We start from the raw sequence: 15,044 nt of genomic DNA on the forward strand, positions 1-15,044 counted from the left end.
GCAAATGGTTGCCCAGCATTGATCCGTTTATATTTATTTTTCCACGAATAGCCTTTTCTCTCTTCCCGTCCTTGGAGTGGGAATAATGAGAAAGTGGGGCTGTCATTAACATGGACAGTACACGTTCTGAGCTCCCGGTGGCCAGTGTTTGCCGCTGGTTTTCAAACTGCTCTTCGGCCCATGAGGCTGTGCACCCAGGTTGTGTACTTGATAGGCAGTGTTTGCTCCAAGACTGTGGCTGGGAGAATGGCCCAGGGACCGCTCCACCTGCGGCCTTCCTTGCCCCTGGCCAGAGGCTCCAGCAAGCAAGTCACCCACCTCTTTGGCCTTCTCGTTTTCTTCAGCTGGGGGAAAGAAAAAGGGTGGGCAGAGTTGGAATAGGAAAAAAATTAAATAACTCCTATAACTCAACAACAATTTTTTAAAAATCTGATTTAAAAATTGGGCAAGACACGAATAGGAGACGTCATCAAAATGGCGGCATGAGGTGAACCTCTAAATCTCCCCTGGAATTTACAACAAATTGAAAACCTATAACTCCACAAAGGACTCCCTGCACAGCAGACAGGAAAGACGAAGAGGCTCACTACTGAATTCACCTAAAGGTGGGCGAATCACGCGAGCAGGGGAGGAGGGAAAGGAGAAGTGCAGAGACGGAGCCGCGCAGGCGTAGGACGCAGACCTAGCTCAGTGCTCCGAGCTCGCTGAATCCTGGAACTACCGCAGCTGCGGGAGAGGGAAGGACTCGGGCTGCTAGGGCTCCATTTATGGCCCACAGGGCTGAGGGGACAGCATATAACATGGCTGAACCCAACGCTCACGGCAGAGACCTTGGAGAAAGGACTGAGGGAAGGAGGCTGAAAATGGTGGTTTAAGCCCTCACTGTCAAGCAGAGAACGGAAGCCTTAGGCACTGAGACTAGCCGCCCCCTTCCTACCCTCCCAGAGCTCGCCCCGCCCCCACCTGCCTAGTGCTAGAAGCGGAACAGTAGCAGTGTCAGATCAAAAGAACAGAATATTCACTCTTCTGAGAACTGTGGATCACAGACACAGATTCACAGCCCAACTAGTTCCGGCAAAGGGGAGGGAGCTGTGGAAGCAGGACCGGCTGTGGTCGTGGTCACTGCCATTGCTCTGGGCCACATCTCACAGCTCACCCCACCCCTGATTCCACCTATCTGGGCAGATCCCTGCAGGAGTAAACAGAACTGCTGAAACATACGGGCTCTGAATCTGGTGCAGGAAGAGCTTTGGAACTTCAAAAGCTCTCCGCATACCCACACGGACACTGCACACCATGATCCAGGTGAACTATTAACAGAGGAGAAGCCCATCTCCCAGGGAATCCCCCCATTGTGTGAGAAGCTGGAATAGTGCAGAGAAAACATAGCACTACCGTGTGAGAGAGATAAAAGGCTGCAGTCGGAAAGAAAATAAAACATTCTACCAACAAGTACTGGAAAAAAAAAGAAAGACCTCTTCCTATCAACCTGTTGCAGAAGCCACTCCTGTAGATGTCTAGGAAGAGAAATAATAAATCAGTAATTGCCATGAATAACCAAGGCAACAAGACAGCTCAGAAAGAAAGTGAAAAGTCTCCATAAAAGGAACTTAACGATATGGAAATATGGGACTTAAATGACAGAGAATTCAAGATTGCAGTTCTGAAAAAACTCAACGAGATGCAAGAAAACTCAACAAGATGCAAGGCAGTTTAATGAACTCAGAAACACAATCAAAGAACAACATGAGCATTTTACGAAAGAGATTGAAATTTTACAAAAGAACCAAATAGAATTTCTGGAGATTAAGAACTCAATAGAAGAAATTAAGAATGAAATAGCAAGCTTAGGTAGTAGAGTTGACCAGATGGAGGAAAGAATCAGTGACATCGAAGATAGAAACCTGGAAATGACACAGATGGAAGAAGAAAGAGACTTGAGACTTAAAAGAAATGAAAGAACTCTACAAGAACTTTCTGATTCCATCAGAAAGAGCAATAAAAGAATAATGGACATACCAGAAGGAGAAGAAAGAGAGAAGGGAACAGAGAATATATTCAAACAAATTGTCAACGAGAACTTCCCAAACTTGTGGAAAGAACTGGATCCTCGAATCCAAGAAGTAAATATAACACCTAATTACCTCAACCCCAACAGGTCTTCTCCAAGGCACATTGTATTGAAGCTGTCTAAAATCAACGACAAAGAAAGAATCCTCAAGGCAGCCAGGAAAAGAAGACGGTAACCTACAAAGGAAAACCCATTAGATTATCATCAGATTTTTCAGCAGAAACTCTACAAGCCAGGAGGGAGTGGAACCAAATATTCAAACTATTGAAAGAGAGAGATTATGAGCCAAGAATAATATACCCAGCAAAGATATCCTTTAGATATGAAGGAGGAATAAAGATCTTTTCCAGACATATAGAAGCTGAGGGAATTTTCTAAAAAACGACCTGCACTACAAGAAATACTAAAGGAGGCTATTCGACCACCATCAACAGGGACAATTTGTGGCAACCAAAACATAAAAAGGGGGAGAGTAAAGGCCTGAACTGGAATATGGGAATGGAGAAAGTAAGCGTGCTGAAGAAAATGGAATACTCTAAATATCAAACTTTCTTTTACATGAACTTAAGGGTAACCACTAAAAAATATCCAGAACTGAAATATATACTGTAATAAAAGAAGAAACAGAGCGAAACATCATAGAATACCAGTACACAGAAATAATAGACAACAACAAAAAGGCAAAGAAACAATGGAGACACAGCCTTACCAGAAAACTAAAGACAGAATGACAGGAAATCCTCACATATCAATAATCACCCTAAATGTAAATGGACTGAACTCACCAATAAAAAGGCACAGAGTAGAAGATTGGATCAAAAAACTCAACCCAACCATATGCTGTCTCCAAGAGACACATCTCAGCTAAAAAGGGTGGAAATTGACACTCAAAGCAAATGGTATCCAGAGAAAATCAGGTATATCCATACTGATATCAGATGAAATGGAATTCAGGGTGAAAAAGGTAACAAGAGACAAAGATGGACATTTCATAATGGTAAAGAGGACTATACAGCAAGAAGACAAAACAGTCATCAATATTTATGCCCCCAATCAGGGAGCACCGAAATATACCAAGCAACTACTAACAGAACTAAAGGGAGAAATTGACCAAAACACAATTAAACTAGGGGACCTAAATACATCATTGACAGCTATTGATAGATCATCCAAACAGAAAATAAATAACGAATAAGCAGCCCTAAATGACACATTAGATGAAATGGACATAATTGACATTTATAGAGCACTTCATCCTAAAACATCAGACTACATTTTTTCCTAATGTACATGGAACATTCTCAATGATAGACCATATACTGGTACATAAAGTCAGCCTCAGCAAATTTAAGAAGATTGAAATCATACCAAGCGTATTCTCTGATCACAAGGCTTTGAAATTGGATATCAACTGCAAAAAGAAAGCAGGAAAAACACAAATACATGGAGATTAAACAACATACTTTTAAAGAACAACCGGGTCAAAGAAGAAATTAGAGGAGAGATCAAAAGATACACAGAAACAAATGACAATAAAAATACATCCTACCAAAATTTTGGGGATGCAGCGAAAGCAGTTTTAAGAGGGAAATTTATATCATTACAGACCTATCTCAAGAAACAAGAAAAATCTCAAATGAATAACCTCACATTACACCTTAAAGAACTTGAAAAAGAAGAACAAATGAAACCCAAAGTCAGCAGAAGAAAGGAAATAACAAAAATCAGAGCAGAACTAAATGAAATAGAGAACAAAAAGACAATAGAAAAAATTAATGTGACAAAGAAATGTTCTTTGAAAAGATTAACAAAAATGACAAACCCTTGGCTAGACTCACTAAGATAAAAAGAGAGAAGACTCTACTTAACAAAATCAGAAATTAAAAAGGGGAAGTTATCACGGACGTCACAGAAATACAAAGGATCATCCAAAAATACTATGAAGGCCTATCTGCCACCAAATTCAATAACCTAGAAGAAATGGACACGTTCTTAGAAACATATAGCCTTCCTAGGCTGAACCATGAAGAACTGGAAAATCTACACAGACCGATCACCAGTAACGAAATTGAATCAGTCATCCAAAACCTTCCCAAAAGCAAAAGTCCGGGACCAGATGGCTTTACTAGTGAATTCTACCAAACCTTCAAAGAGGATCTAATACCAATCCTGCTCAAAGTCTTCCAAAAAATTGAAGAAGAGACAGTACTCCCCAACTCATTTTATGAGGCCAACATTATCTTCATACCAAAACCTAGTAAGGACAACACAAAAAAAGAGAACTATAGACCAATATCTCTGATGAATACAGATACAAGAATCCTAAACAAAATTCTAGCAAATCGAACAACAATGCTTTAAAAACATTATTCATCACGACCAAGTGGGGTTTATCTCCGGGGCACAAGGATGGTTCAACATCCGCAAATCCATAAATGTGATACATCACATAAATAAAATAAAGGACAAAGACCATATGATTATATCAATTGATGCAGAAAAAGCATTTGACAAGATACAACATCCATTTATCATTAAAACACTAAGTAAAATTGGTATAGAAGGAAAATACCTTAACATAATAAAGGCCATATATGACAAACCCTCAGCTAATCTCATAATTAACGGTGAAAAACTGAAGCCCTTTGCTCTAAGTTCAGGAACACGACAGGGCTGTCCCCTATCATCTCTGCTTTTCAACACAGTGTTGGAAGCCCTTGCCAGAGCAATCAGGCAAGAGAATGAAATAAAAGGCATCCAAATTGGGAATGAAGAAGTTAGATTGTCACTCTTTGCAGATGACATGATACTGTATATAGAAAACCCTAAAGACGCCACCAAAAAGCTATTAGAAACAATCAACGAATACAGTAAAGTTACCTGCTACAAAATCAATGTACAAAAGTCCATTCATTGCATTCCTATACACCAACAATGAAATCTCAGAAAAAGAAATAAAACAACCAATTCCTTTTGCAATTGCAGCAGAAAGAATAAAATACCTAGGAATAAACTTAACCAAGGATGTGAAAGACCTATATGCTGAAACCTATAAGACATTTTTAAAAGAAATTGAAAAAGACACAAAGAAATGGAAAGACATTCCGTGCTCATGGATTGGAAGAATCAATGTAGTTAAAATGGCCATATTACTCAAAGCAATATACAGATTTAATGCAATCCCCATCAAAATCCCAATGGCATTTTTTAAAGAAATAGAACAAAAAATCGTCAGATTTGTTTGGAACCACAAAATACCCCGAATAGCCAAAGCAATCTGAAGAAAAAGAACAGTGCTGGAGGTATCACACTCCCTGACTTTAGCTTGCACTACAGGGCAACAATAATCAAAACAGCATGGTATTGGCCAAAAAACAGACACGTAGACCAATGGAATAGAATTGAGAACCCAGAAATAAACCCACATAAATATGGACAGATAACTTTTGACAAAGAAGCAAAAGACATACAATGGAGAAAAGACAGCCTCTTCAATAAATGGTGCTGGGAGAATTGGACAGCCACATGCAAAAAAATGAAACTGGACTGCTATCTGTCACCATGTACCAAAGTTAATTCAGAATGGATCAAAGACTTAAGCATAAGACCTGACACAATAAACTGCATAGAAGAAAACATAGGTACTAAACTTATGGACCTTGGGTTCAAAGAGCATTTTATGAATTTGACTCCAAAGGCAAGGGATGTAAAAGCTAAAATAAATGAATGGGACTATATCAAACTTAAAAGCTTCTGCACAGCAAAAGAAACCATCGACAAAATAAACAGGCAACCAACTGAATGGGAGAAGATTTTTGCAAACAGTGCCTCTGATAAAGGACTAATATCCAAAGTATGCAAGGAACTCATGCAACTCAACAACAAAAAAACAAACAACCCAATTGAAAAATGGGCAGAGGACCTGAAGAGACATTTCTCCAAAGAGGACATACAAATGGCAAACAGACATGAAAAAATGCTCAACATCACTAATCATCAGAGAAATGCAAATAAAAACCACAATGAGATATCACCTCACCCCAGTCAGAATTGCTACCATCAACAGGACAAATAGTAACAAGTGTTGGAGAGGCTGTGGAGAAAAAGGAACCCTCATACACTGTTGGTGGGAATGCAGACTGGTACAGCCGCTATGGAAGGCAGTGTGGAGGTTCCTCAAAAAATTACGAATAGAATTACCATATGACCCAGCAATCCCTCTCCTGGGTATCTACCCAAAAAATCTGAAAACATTTATACATAAAGACACGTGTGCTCCAATGTTCATTGCAGCTTTATTTACAGTGACCAAGACATGGAAACAACCAAAATGTCCTTCGATAGATGAATGGATAAAGAAGTTGTGGTATATATACACAATGGAATACTATTCGGCGGTAAGAAAAGATGAAATAGGACCATTTGTGACAACATGGATGGATCTTGAAAGTTTAATGCTAAGCGAAATGAGTCAGACAGAAAAAGCAGAGAACCATATGATTTCACTGATATGTGGTATATAAACCAAAAACAAGAAAAGAACAAGACAAACAAATGAGAAACAAAAACTCATAGACACAGACAATAGCTTAGTGGTTACCAGAGGGTAAGGGGGGTGGGGGGTGGGAGATGAGGGTAAGGGGGATCAAATATATGGTGACGGAAGGAGAACTGACTCTGGGTGGTGAACACACAATGGGATTTATAGATGATGTAATACAGAATTGTACACCTGAAATCTATGTAATTTTACTAACAATTGTCACCCACTAAACTTAAAAAAAAAAAATGGGCAAAGACACAAATAGACATTTCTCCAAATACGATACACAGATGGCCAACGGACATATGAAAAGATGGTCACCGTCACTAAGGATTAGGGAAATGCACATCACAAGTAAAGTGAGATAGCACCTCACTCAGTCCGGAGGGCTATCATAAGAAAAAAACAGACAATAACAAGTGTTGGCGAGGATGTGGAGGAAAAAGAACCCTCGTGCAGTGTTGGTGGGAATGTAAACTGGTGTGGCCACTGTGGAAAACAGTATGGAGGGTCCCCAAAAACCTAAACACAGAACTACCATATGCTTCAGCAATCCCTCTTCTAAGTACACAGCCAAAAGATCTAAAAGCTGGCTCTCAGGGAGATACTCACACACCCTTTCACAGCAGGGTTACTCACAGCAGCCAGAAGGTGGACGCAGCCCAGGAGTCCTTAAACAGCTGAATGGGTAACAAAATGTGACGTAGACACACAGTGGAATATTATTCAGCCTTAAAAAGGGAAGGTCAGTCTGACAACTGCTACAGCGTGAGGATATCACGCTCAGTGATATAAGCCAGTCACAAAAGGACAAATATTGTATGATTCCACTTATAGGAGGTCCCCAGAACAGTCAAATTCATCGAAACAGAAAGCAGACTGGTGGTGCCAGGAGATGGGGGAGGTGAGAATGGGGAGCTCATGTTTAATGGGGACAGAGTTTCAGTTTTGCAAGATGAAAAAGAGTTCTGAGGCCATGTTACATAACAATGTTTGTGTACTCACCTCTACTGAACTCTACACTTAAAATGATGAAGATGGTAAAAACAAAAACGAGGGTGGGCCGCATAATGATGCAGATCTCATAGACGGGTGCGAGGACCCGGTGACAGAAGGCACACTTGGCGAGATGCTGGGCCTGGTGGCTATAAGAGGGGCCAGTTTCCTGGGTCTCAATTTCTGTTCTTGAGAACGCTTCTCTCTCTGAGGTCCCATTTCCCACCTGCCAGGGTTCATCTGGCACTCAGGCCTCCGTCACAGCCTGCAGCCTCCTCTGGGAGTTTCCCCTGCAGCATTGGTGGCCTCTCTCTCAGTCCATGCCTCTGGAGTCCAGAGCTGCCCTACGTCTCCTCTGCAGCTGCCAACAGGTCCCACCCCACTGGTCTCTGAGTAAACCGCGGGGTCCATTTTCCTCCCGGGTCATCTCTGTTGCACTGACCGAGCCCTGGCATTGCGAGCAGGCCAGCGGAGAGCTTGGGGAGGTTTTATGGCAGATGGGCCTCAGGGTTCAGTGCCAGCTGGGAGCACGTGGCCATGAGGCCCTAGGTGAAGCACTTTGTCCGTGTGCCACCAGCAAGAGCAGGGTGAGGGCAGAGCTGGGCTTTGTGATCACTAAAGATTGCAGATGTTTTGCGTTCTCTGTCTTCCTGAATTCCCTCCAGCCTGGTCACCTCCGCAGGGCACAGCATCCAGAAAGCTTCACATGCCTATGTGGGTTAGCACCTAATAGGACACTGGGGCTGTGTCACCACAAGCGCCTTTGTGTGTTCACAGGAGCTGGGCCCCTGGGGCTGCGCGCTGTGCTCCTCCAAGGCAGAGCGCCTCTCGAGGAGGGCATTTCTGCCACTTGGCTGGACAGGTCCCCTGGTTTGGGTTCCTTCCAGCGGGGAGGTAAGATCAGAGCCCCAGGGCAAAGAGGACCACATTTGTATTAATGAGGAGGAAAGAACACAATCAAAGCTTTCCTTAACACTTCACAGAGGTCAAAAGAGCACATGTGGTTCCCAGTTAAGGCCCCCCTGGCCAGTGGGCCCTGGTTCCTGCCTGGGGAGAAACCCCTATCCTAATCCTGGGCCAGAGGCCCAGGGTTCCTCCTGCAGGCTGAGAATGGCGCAAGGTTCCCGCTCTGGGGCGCCTGCTTCCTGCCGGCTCCATGGTCCCTCCAGGTGATTCCTCCTTGCTTGTGAAGACCAGCATCTTCTCTCAGCTTTTCATATCCCCTCCCTGATTCTTTCTCCTGATTCTTTCCCTGCCTGCTATTTTTGTTGTATTTTCTTTCAGAAGTTAACACTGCGAGGCCTTGATTTGTGTCTTGGCTCCTTTATTCACTAAACTCACTAGTGGCCGCACCTCTGAGCCCAAACCAGAAACCTCCACAGGAGCTGTTGCTGGAAATCTGTCTTCACCCAGGGGACCTGAGAGCACCCAACACATGAGCCAGGCCTCCCCCCGGAATATTTCAGTCCAGCACTGCTGACCCACACAGGGGATCAGGGTGAGCCAGGTCAGACCCTCAGCTCGGTTCATTCACTCAGTTTGCCGCCCCAGTTCACTGGTTTTCAGAATCTACACCCACATCCAGCCACCACTCTGATTTCCAGATATTACCTTTATCAACACAGTGGGCTTTCCCAAAAACGACTTATAGCTCATGGCCCTTCTTTTCAGCCACAAACAAAAAGGGACTTAAAAGATTGTGTGTGTGTGTGTGTGTGTGTACACACGCTTGAGCGCTTGCCCACCTGATACATACTTCTAATGAAAAACAGGACAAATTACACAGAATGGCAACGTAATGATTACAGAAAGGTGCATGAGGCATAACCCGTCAGTGAGTTACATTCTGTTCAAAAGCAAGATGCTCGGGCAGAATAACACCTTTGTGCTGGAACGCATTCAGCTGTAGCAATGACTAATAATACAGTGGAGGGTCTGTTCACATTTTCCCCCTGGTGTGCCTATTTTCATAAGTTGTAACTCAAGCATGAAATTGTTTCAGGCTGAAAAGTGGTGCGAAGAGCACAGCACACAGTGTGGGGAACAAGTTTTTGTTGTTGTTACTTAATTTAGTTTGGCTGTTTTTAAGTTAGAGGACTGGGGATGTCAATGTCAGCTTTCTCCATCGCCATGGTTTCATTAAGCCCCAGAAAGTTTGGGATTTTATTACACAAGACAAACTTCTAGTGACTACAGGTAAGGGTGTCTCTTCGTACAGGTGTATGTTTCTGTTTAGTACAGGTGGGAATTGTTGGGGGTGGGATGGATGGGATTGAATCAGAGCAGTGTAAAGGACATCAGCCTGGACTCACCTGCCTCCAGCTAGAAAACTCCTATGCTTCCAACAAGTCAGACGCCTGGTGAGCTTGCAGCTGCCCTGGACAGCTGGGGTGGGTTGGGACAGAGCGATGCAAGGACAAAACCAAGACAAATGGCAGTAATGCCCCTCCTTCCTGTAGGACTCGGGTGCACTGAGCATTTTCCTGTACACAGAACCAGAGGAAGTCCAGCTGGAGGAGACCAGATTTCATGAGGGCTTTTTTCTTTTCTTTAATTTCCTCTTCCTTTATGGGAACAGGAGGAGACTGAAAGATACAGAGAATAATATAACAAAATCCTAAGTACCCACATTCCAGAATTAATATTTTGTAATGATGAGTCCAGCTTTTTTTTAGGTAAAATAACAAACATTACTGCTAATGTCCTTTGTTTCCTTTATTTCACAGTGGGGCGAGGTGAGGCAGGAGGGAAAGGAGTTGCCTGAGATCTGCTGTCTCCAGCAACATTCCCATCCTTTAGGAACTGGATCCTTACCAGGAGACTGTCAGGCAGGTAAGGCGAGCATCACTGCCCCACATGACAGATGCAGAGCTGGGGGTCCCAGTGGATGTGTATGAGGGCCTCTGTGTGAGGCGGTGCTGGGCTCAGCGCACACAACAGGGACAAAGCCCAAAGCAGCTGGGATCCCAGGAGGAAGGAGGGGTACAGAGAGCGCCTGCGGCCAGGATCAGCAAAGACCGAGGGAGACAGTCCATGACAATCCGTGTACTTCAGGGGGTATTTTATAATTAATAACTCAATCATGGATCACTACCAAATGGGGCGGGGGGAAGATACCCTGTCACCTACAAGAAGGCTTTTATTTTTACTAGTGGAGTGCTCCGTTTGAAAATCGTTGGTGAACTGCCCCCTCCCGCCCCGCCAGCTCCTGGGGCGCAGCTCGGCGGCGGCGTCCCTACAGCGCCATTTGGATTGCGGTGGCATCAGGTCCCGCGGAGCCACGTGCGCTCCGAGACCTCCGGAGCGGCAGGTCCACCCGCAGGAATCCCAGCGGGAAGACTCCAAAAATACCGGGCTTTGCACACTCAGGCCCGCCCAATGGCTTCCAGACTGATTGCTCCATATACGCACCAACTCTGGGTTCAAAAAAAGGGGATGGGGAGGGGCACGTCTTTTCCTCGTTGCTTGATTTTAGCTCCAGAGAGCTTTCGCCGGTCATTTCAGAGGAGCTGAAACTCCTTGGGATTATTTTAGGAAAAGCAAAAAGCAGCAGAGAGGAGATGGCAGCCTGAGTGCGTCAGTTTCCCTGGTTCGGGCGCGCGGACCACAGTCACCGCGAGGTGCGCCCACCTGCGCGCCCCACCTGGGCGCTGGGGTCTCACAGCCAGACCTGTGCTAGGGACTCCCCTGGACGGGACTCTGAAGTCGCCCTGGGGGAAGGACCTCCCCCTGGATGGAGTCCTCTCCTCTGAAGCCCCTCGGGGAGAACTTCCAGAGACGGAACTCCCGCAGGGCTCCGGGCGGGCGCAGGAGGCTGGGCGTTATCAGCTTAGCACACTCCTCCCTGGCAGCCCTCCTCCGACTCAGGCACAGACGCAGACGGGCAGAAACGCGCTCAGGCGCAGAAGGCCCTCAAATATCTGTCCAGAGGATCGTGCTGAGAGCCGGGGTGCATTCTGTCATTCTCTCTTCCGTTTAATTGGACACGATGGCGCCTTTCAAGACACCTCAAACCAACGCACAAGCAAACCTGAAGGAGCTGGGCGTCTTGAAAGGGCCCTACCTTCCTAATGCCTCCGCACCAGAAAGATGGTTTCTAAGCCAGACAGGACCAGATTGCTTATGGGGAAAAGGTGGTCTGTGTGACACCGGAAAGCTGGCTGTACAATGGCTGGGAAGAGGCGATTGGGCAGGGAAGAAATTCAGACAGTGATTCCTTGAATGGGGTTTGAAAAGACTTGGTTAAGTGATGGCTCTTTGATCTCAGGTGATCCACTTCCTCACCAGGGCGTATTATGGCCAGGACTGCTACTGTCAGCCTGCAGATAGGTGCACAGTGATATGTCGCTGTGGTCTTAACTGGCATCTCTGGAATGACAAATAATGACGACCACCTCTGCATACACTTGTCATGCATGTATGATTTTTGGTTACATACCTATTTAAATATTTTGCCCATTTTTAACGGGGTTGTTTGATTTCTTATTACCAAATTTTGGGAGTTCTTTATATAGTGTGGATACAAGATCCTTATTAAATACATGATTTGCAAGTGTTTCCTCCCAGTTTATAGCTTGTCTTTTCATTTTCTTAACAATTGCTTTCATTTTTAATGTTGAAGGACCCCATTATAGCACTTGTTTCCTTTTACAGGTCACGCTTTTGGTGTTGTGTCTAAGAAATCTTTGCTTAGCCCACGATCACAAAGGTTTTCTTCCAGTTTCTTCTAGAAGCTGTGGCTGTTTCAGCCTCTGCCGATCCAGTTTGATTTAATTTTTGTGTATGGGATGAGGTAGCGATTGAAGTTCACTCTTTTTGCCCATGAATTCCCCAGTAGTCCCTCAACATTTGCGGAAAAGACTATGGTTTGTCCACTGCATCGCTCTTCACCTTTGTTAAAGATCAGCTGTCTGTACACACGTGGGGCTGTTGTTGAAGTTCCATTGACATCTGTGCTTGTCCTCACCCCACTATCCTGATTCTTGTAATTTCATAATGAGTCTTGAAATCAAGCAATCCTACGGTAGTTCTTCAACTTTGTTCTTCTTTTGCTAAGTTGTTTTATTCCAAGTCCTTTGCATTTCCCTAGGAGTTTTAAGATCGGTTTGTCAATTTCTACAAAAACCCCTGCTAAGCTGTTGACCAGAATTGCATGGATTCTACAGACAATACGGTGGGAATGTACCTATAAGCACTGTATCTATTCAGACTCTCTTTAATTTCTCTGTGCAATGTTTGTAGTTTTCAATGGCTAGATCTTGTCCATCTTTTGTCAGTTTCACCCTGAATATTTTATACTTTTTGATACTACCATAAACAGTACTTTTAAATTTTCAGTTTTCAACTGTTCATCACAAGTAGGCAGAAAAACAGTTGATTTTTGTATATTAACCTTGTTTCCTGAAGTCACTTTTTTTTTTTTTTTTTTTAGCTCTAGTAGCTTTTGGTTCTGCAGGATTTTCTACATAGTCTCTCATGTCATCTGCAAATAAGGACAGCTTTACCTCTCCATTTCCAAGCCAGGGTCTCTTCTATTTCTATTTCTCACCATATTGCACTGGAGAAGCTCTTCAGCACACTGTGCAGTCAGTCCTGTATATTTAATATTGTCCTATCTTCCCGGTCACCGTGTCCCCTCTAGTCTGCTCTCAGTGCCACCACAGAGGTGGGTAGTTGTGTTTGGGTACTGTATTTTTCAGTTCTAAAATTTCCATGTGGTTCCTCTTTATATTTTTTCTTTCTTGCCTGGAACTTCCTATTTCTTTCATTTGTTTCAAGAGTATTTCACATTGCTCTTTGAAGCATTTGTAGGCTGGCTGCTTGAACATATTTGTCAGATAATTCTAACATCTGTCTTCTTGGTGTTGGCATTTATTAGATGGCTGTTTTCACTCAGTTTGAGATCAGCCTGGTTGTTGGTATGATGAGGGATTTTCTGTTGAAACCTGGACGTTTTGGGTATTACATTATGAGACTGTGGATGACCTTTTCTGACACTGCTCCAGAGGGTACTTGGGGGTGAGGGGTGGGGGGTGGAAGCCCAGGTCCCCCCTCTTTTGACACAGAGGTAAGAAATAAGAAGGAGTCTTTGTCTTCCTGCTGGGTGGGGGTCAGGTCAGAGTGCCTCACTGCTATTGCCCCAGGCCACCCAGTGGGGAATGGGAGGGAGCCCCATTACTGCAGGGTTGGGGGCGGCGGAAGTCCAGGTCCCCATGTGGTCTCCTCTGACACCATCCACGAGCCTGTTAAAACAGGCGGGTGGGCACAGATGGAAGCATCCACTCCTTGCTGGGCCTTCTCAGACAGCCCCCTGGGGGAAAGAGTGAAGCTTAGTGGTGGGACGCCTAGCACACATCCTCCTCACCTTACCACATTTGTCCCCACACACACCCTCAGCAGAGTGGCTCACATGGGCATACTGGGGGCTGTTTGTGTTTTATCTTGTTCACCGCTCTGGGAGTGGGAAGGGCACACTGCCCAGGGCCAGAGGCTGAAGCAGGATTCCAGGGGCTGTGTGTCTGGCCCTGACAGCCTTGCTTTCAGTTGTCACGGTTTGTTTACTTGATTCTAAATAGAGGGAATGGTGCCCTTTGGGGATCTGAGTTCGCAGAGGTCAGAAGGAGAGGTCTAGAACAAAAGCTAAAGGATGTTTCCAGGACAGGGGTGGGGTGACAGAAGCCTCCCTGGGTGTCCCCATGGAAGGGGGTAGATGGCAGAGCTGAGGGGAAGGAGCTGGGGTTCCAGAACTGGAAAAACCTTGGTTCAAACTGAGACTCCCCACAAACTGAGACTCCCCACAAACTCCTTCCCCAGGTAGGAGTCTGGGCAAGTTGCTTAAGCACTCCAGCTTCCTGTCCATGTCTGTGCAGTGGGGGGTCATAGTGGCGCCGCCTGGAAGGTTGCGGGCGGCTGCAGTGAGGTTTGCACGTGAGGTGCTCAGACAGTGCCAGCTCACTGACTGCCCTGTGCGGGCCAGCCCCTTGTCATCTGCCATTGTTCGAAAGGTGGCAGGCAGACACTGCCAACCCAGAAGCTTGACACGAGTGCTGGCACAACATGTGGTCAGGGCAGGCTGCCCAGTCTGTCTGGAGAGGGGAGACCTAGCAGAGCCCAGGACCTGGGCTTCCTCAGAGGAGGATAGAGTGACCTCTCGGGCTGTCCTACCTGGAGAGGTCACTCCAAGTCTGCTTTGGTGGCAGCAGTAGCTGCAGCCCAGGAGGGACCAGCGCCCTCGGGACTCTGCTGGCTCTCAGAATGTGTATACCTACCCAGAGGGGAGTGGGGCATGGAGAGAGGGGCAGGACGGGCTTTACCAGCTCTGGCCTGTTAGCTGCGAGGAGCTGGCCATGGACACTAGGCCAGGGGCACGGAGGTCAGTGCACCGCACACTCAGTGCACCAATGAGGTGGGTTTTGCAAACTTATCCTAAACAGA

General features: G+C 45.3%; 1 long non-coding RNA gene across 1 annotated transcript in view; it reads left to right on the forward strand.

The window, feature by feature from the left end:
* The first annotated feature begins 10,341 nt into the window (after positions 1 to 10,341).
* LOC117019315 (uncharacterized) overlaps positions 10,342 to 15,044 on the forward strand; it is a 35,750-nt gene continuing 31,047 nt past the window's right edge. Inside the window, exon 1 of the long non-coding RNA XR_004422474.1 lies at positions 10,342 to 10,442. This is a non-coding gene — a long non-coding RNA (uncharacterized LOC117019315). The remainder of the gene's footprint in view (positions 10,443 to 15,044) is intronic.

This window comes from Rhinolophus ferrumequinum, assembly GCF_004115265.2.
Source record: "Rhinolophus ferrumequinum isolate MPI-CBG mRhiFer1 chromosome 13 unlocalized genomic scaffold, mRhiFer1_v1.p Super_scaffold_3, whole genome shotgun sequence".
NCBI lineage: Eukaryota > Metazoa > Chordata > Mammalia > Chiroptera > Rhinolophidae > Rhinolophus > Rhinolophus ferrumequinum.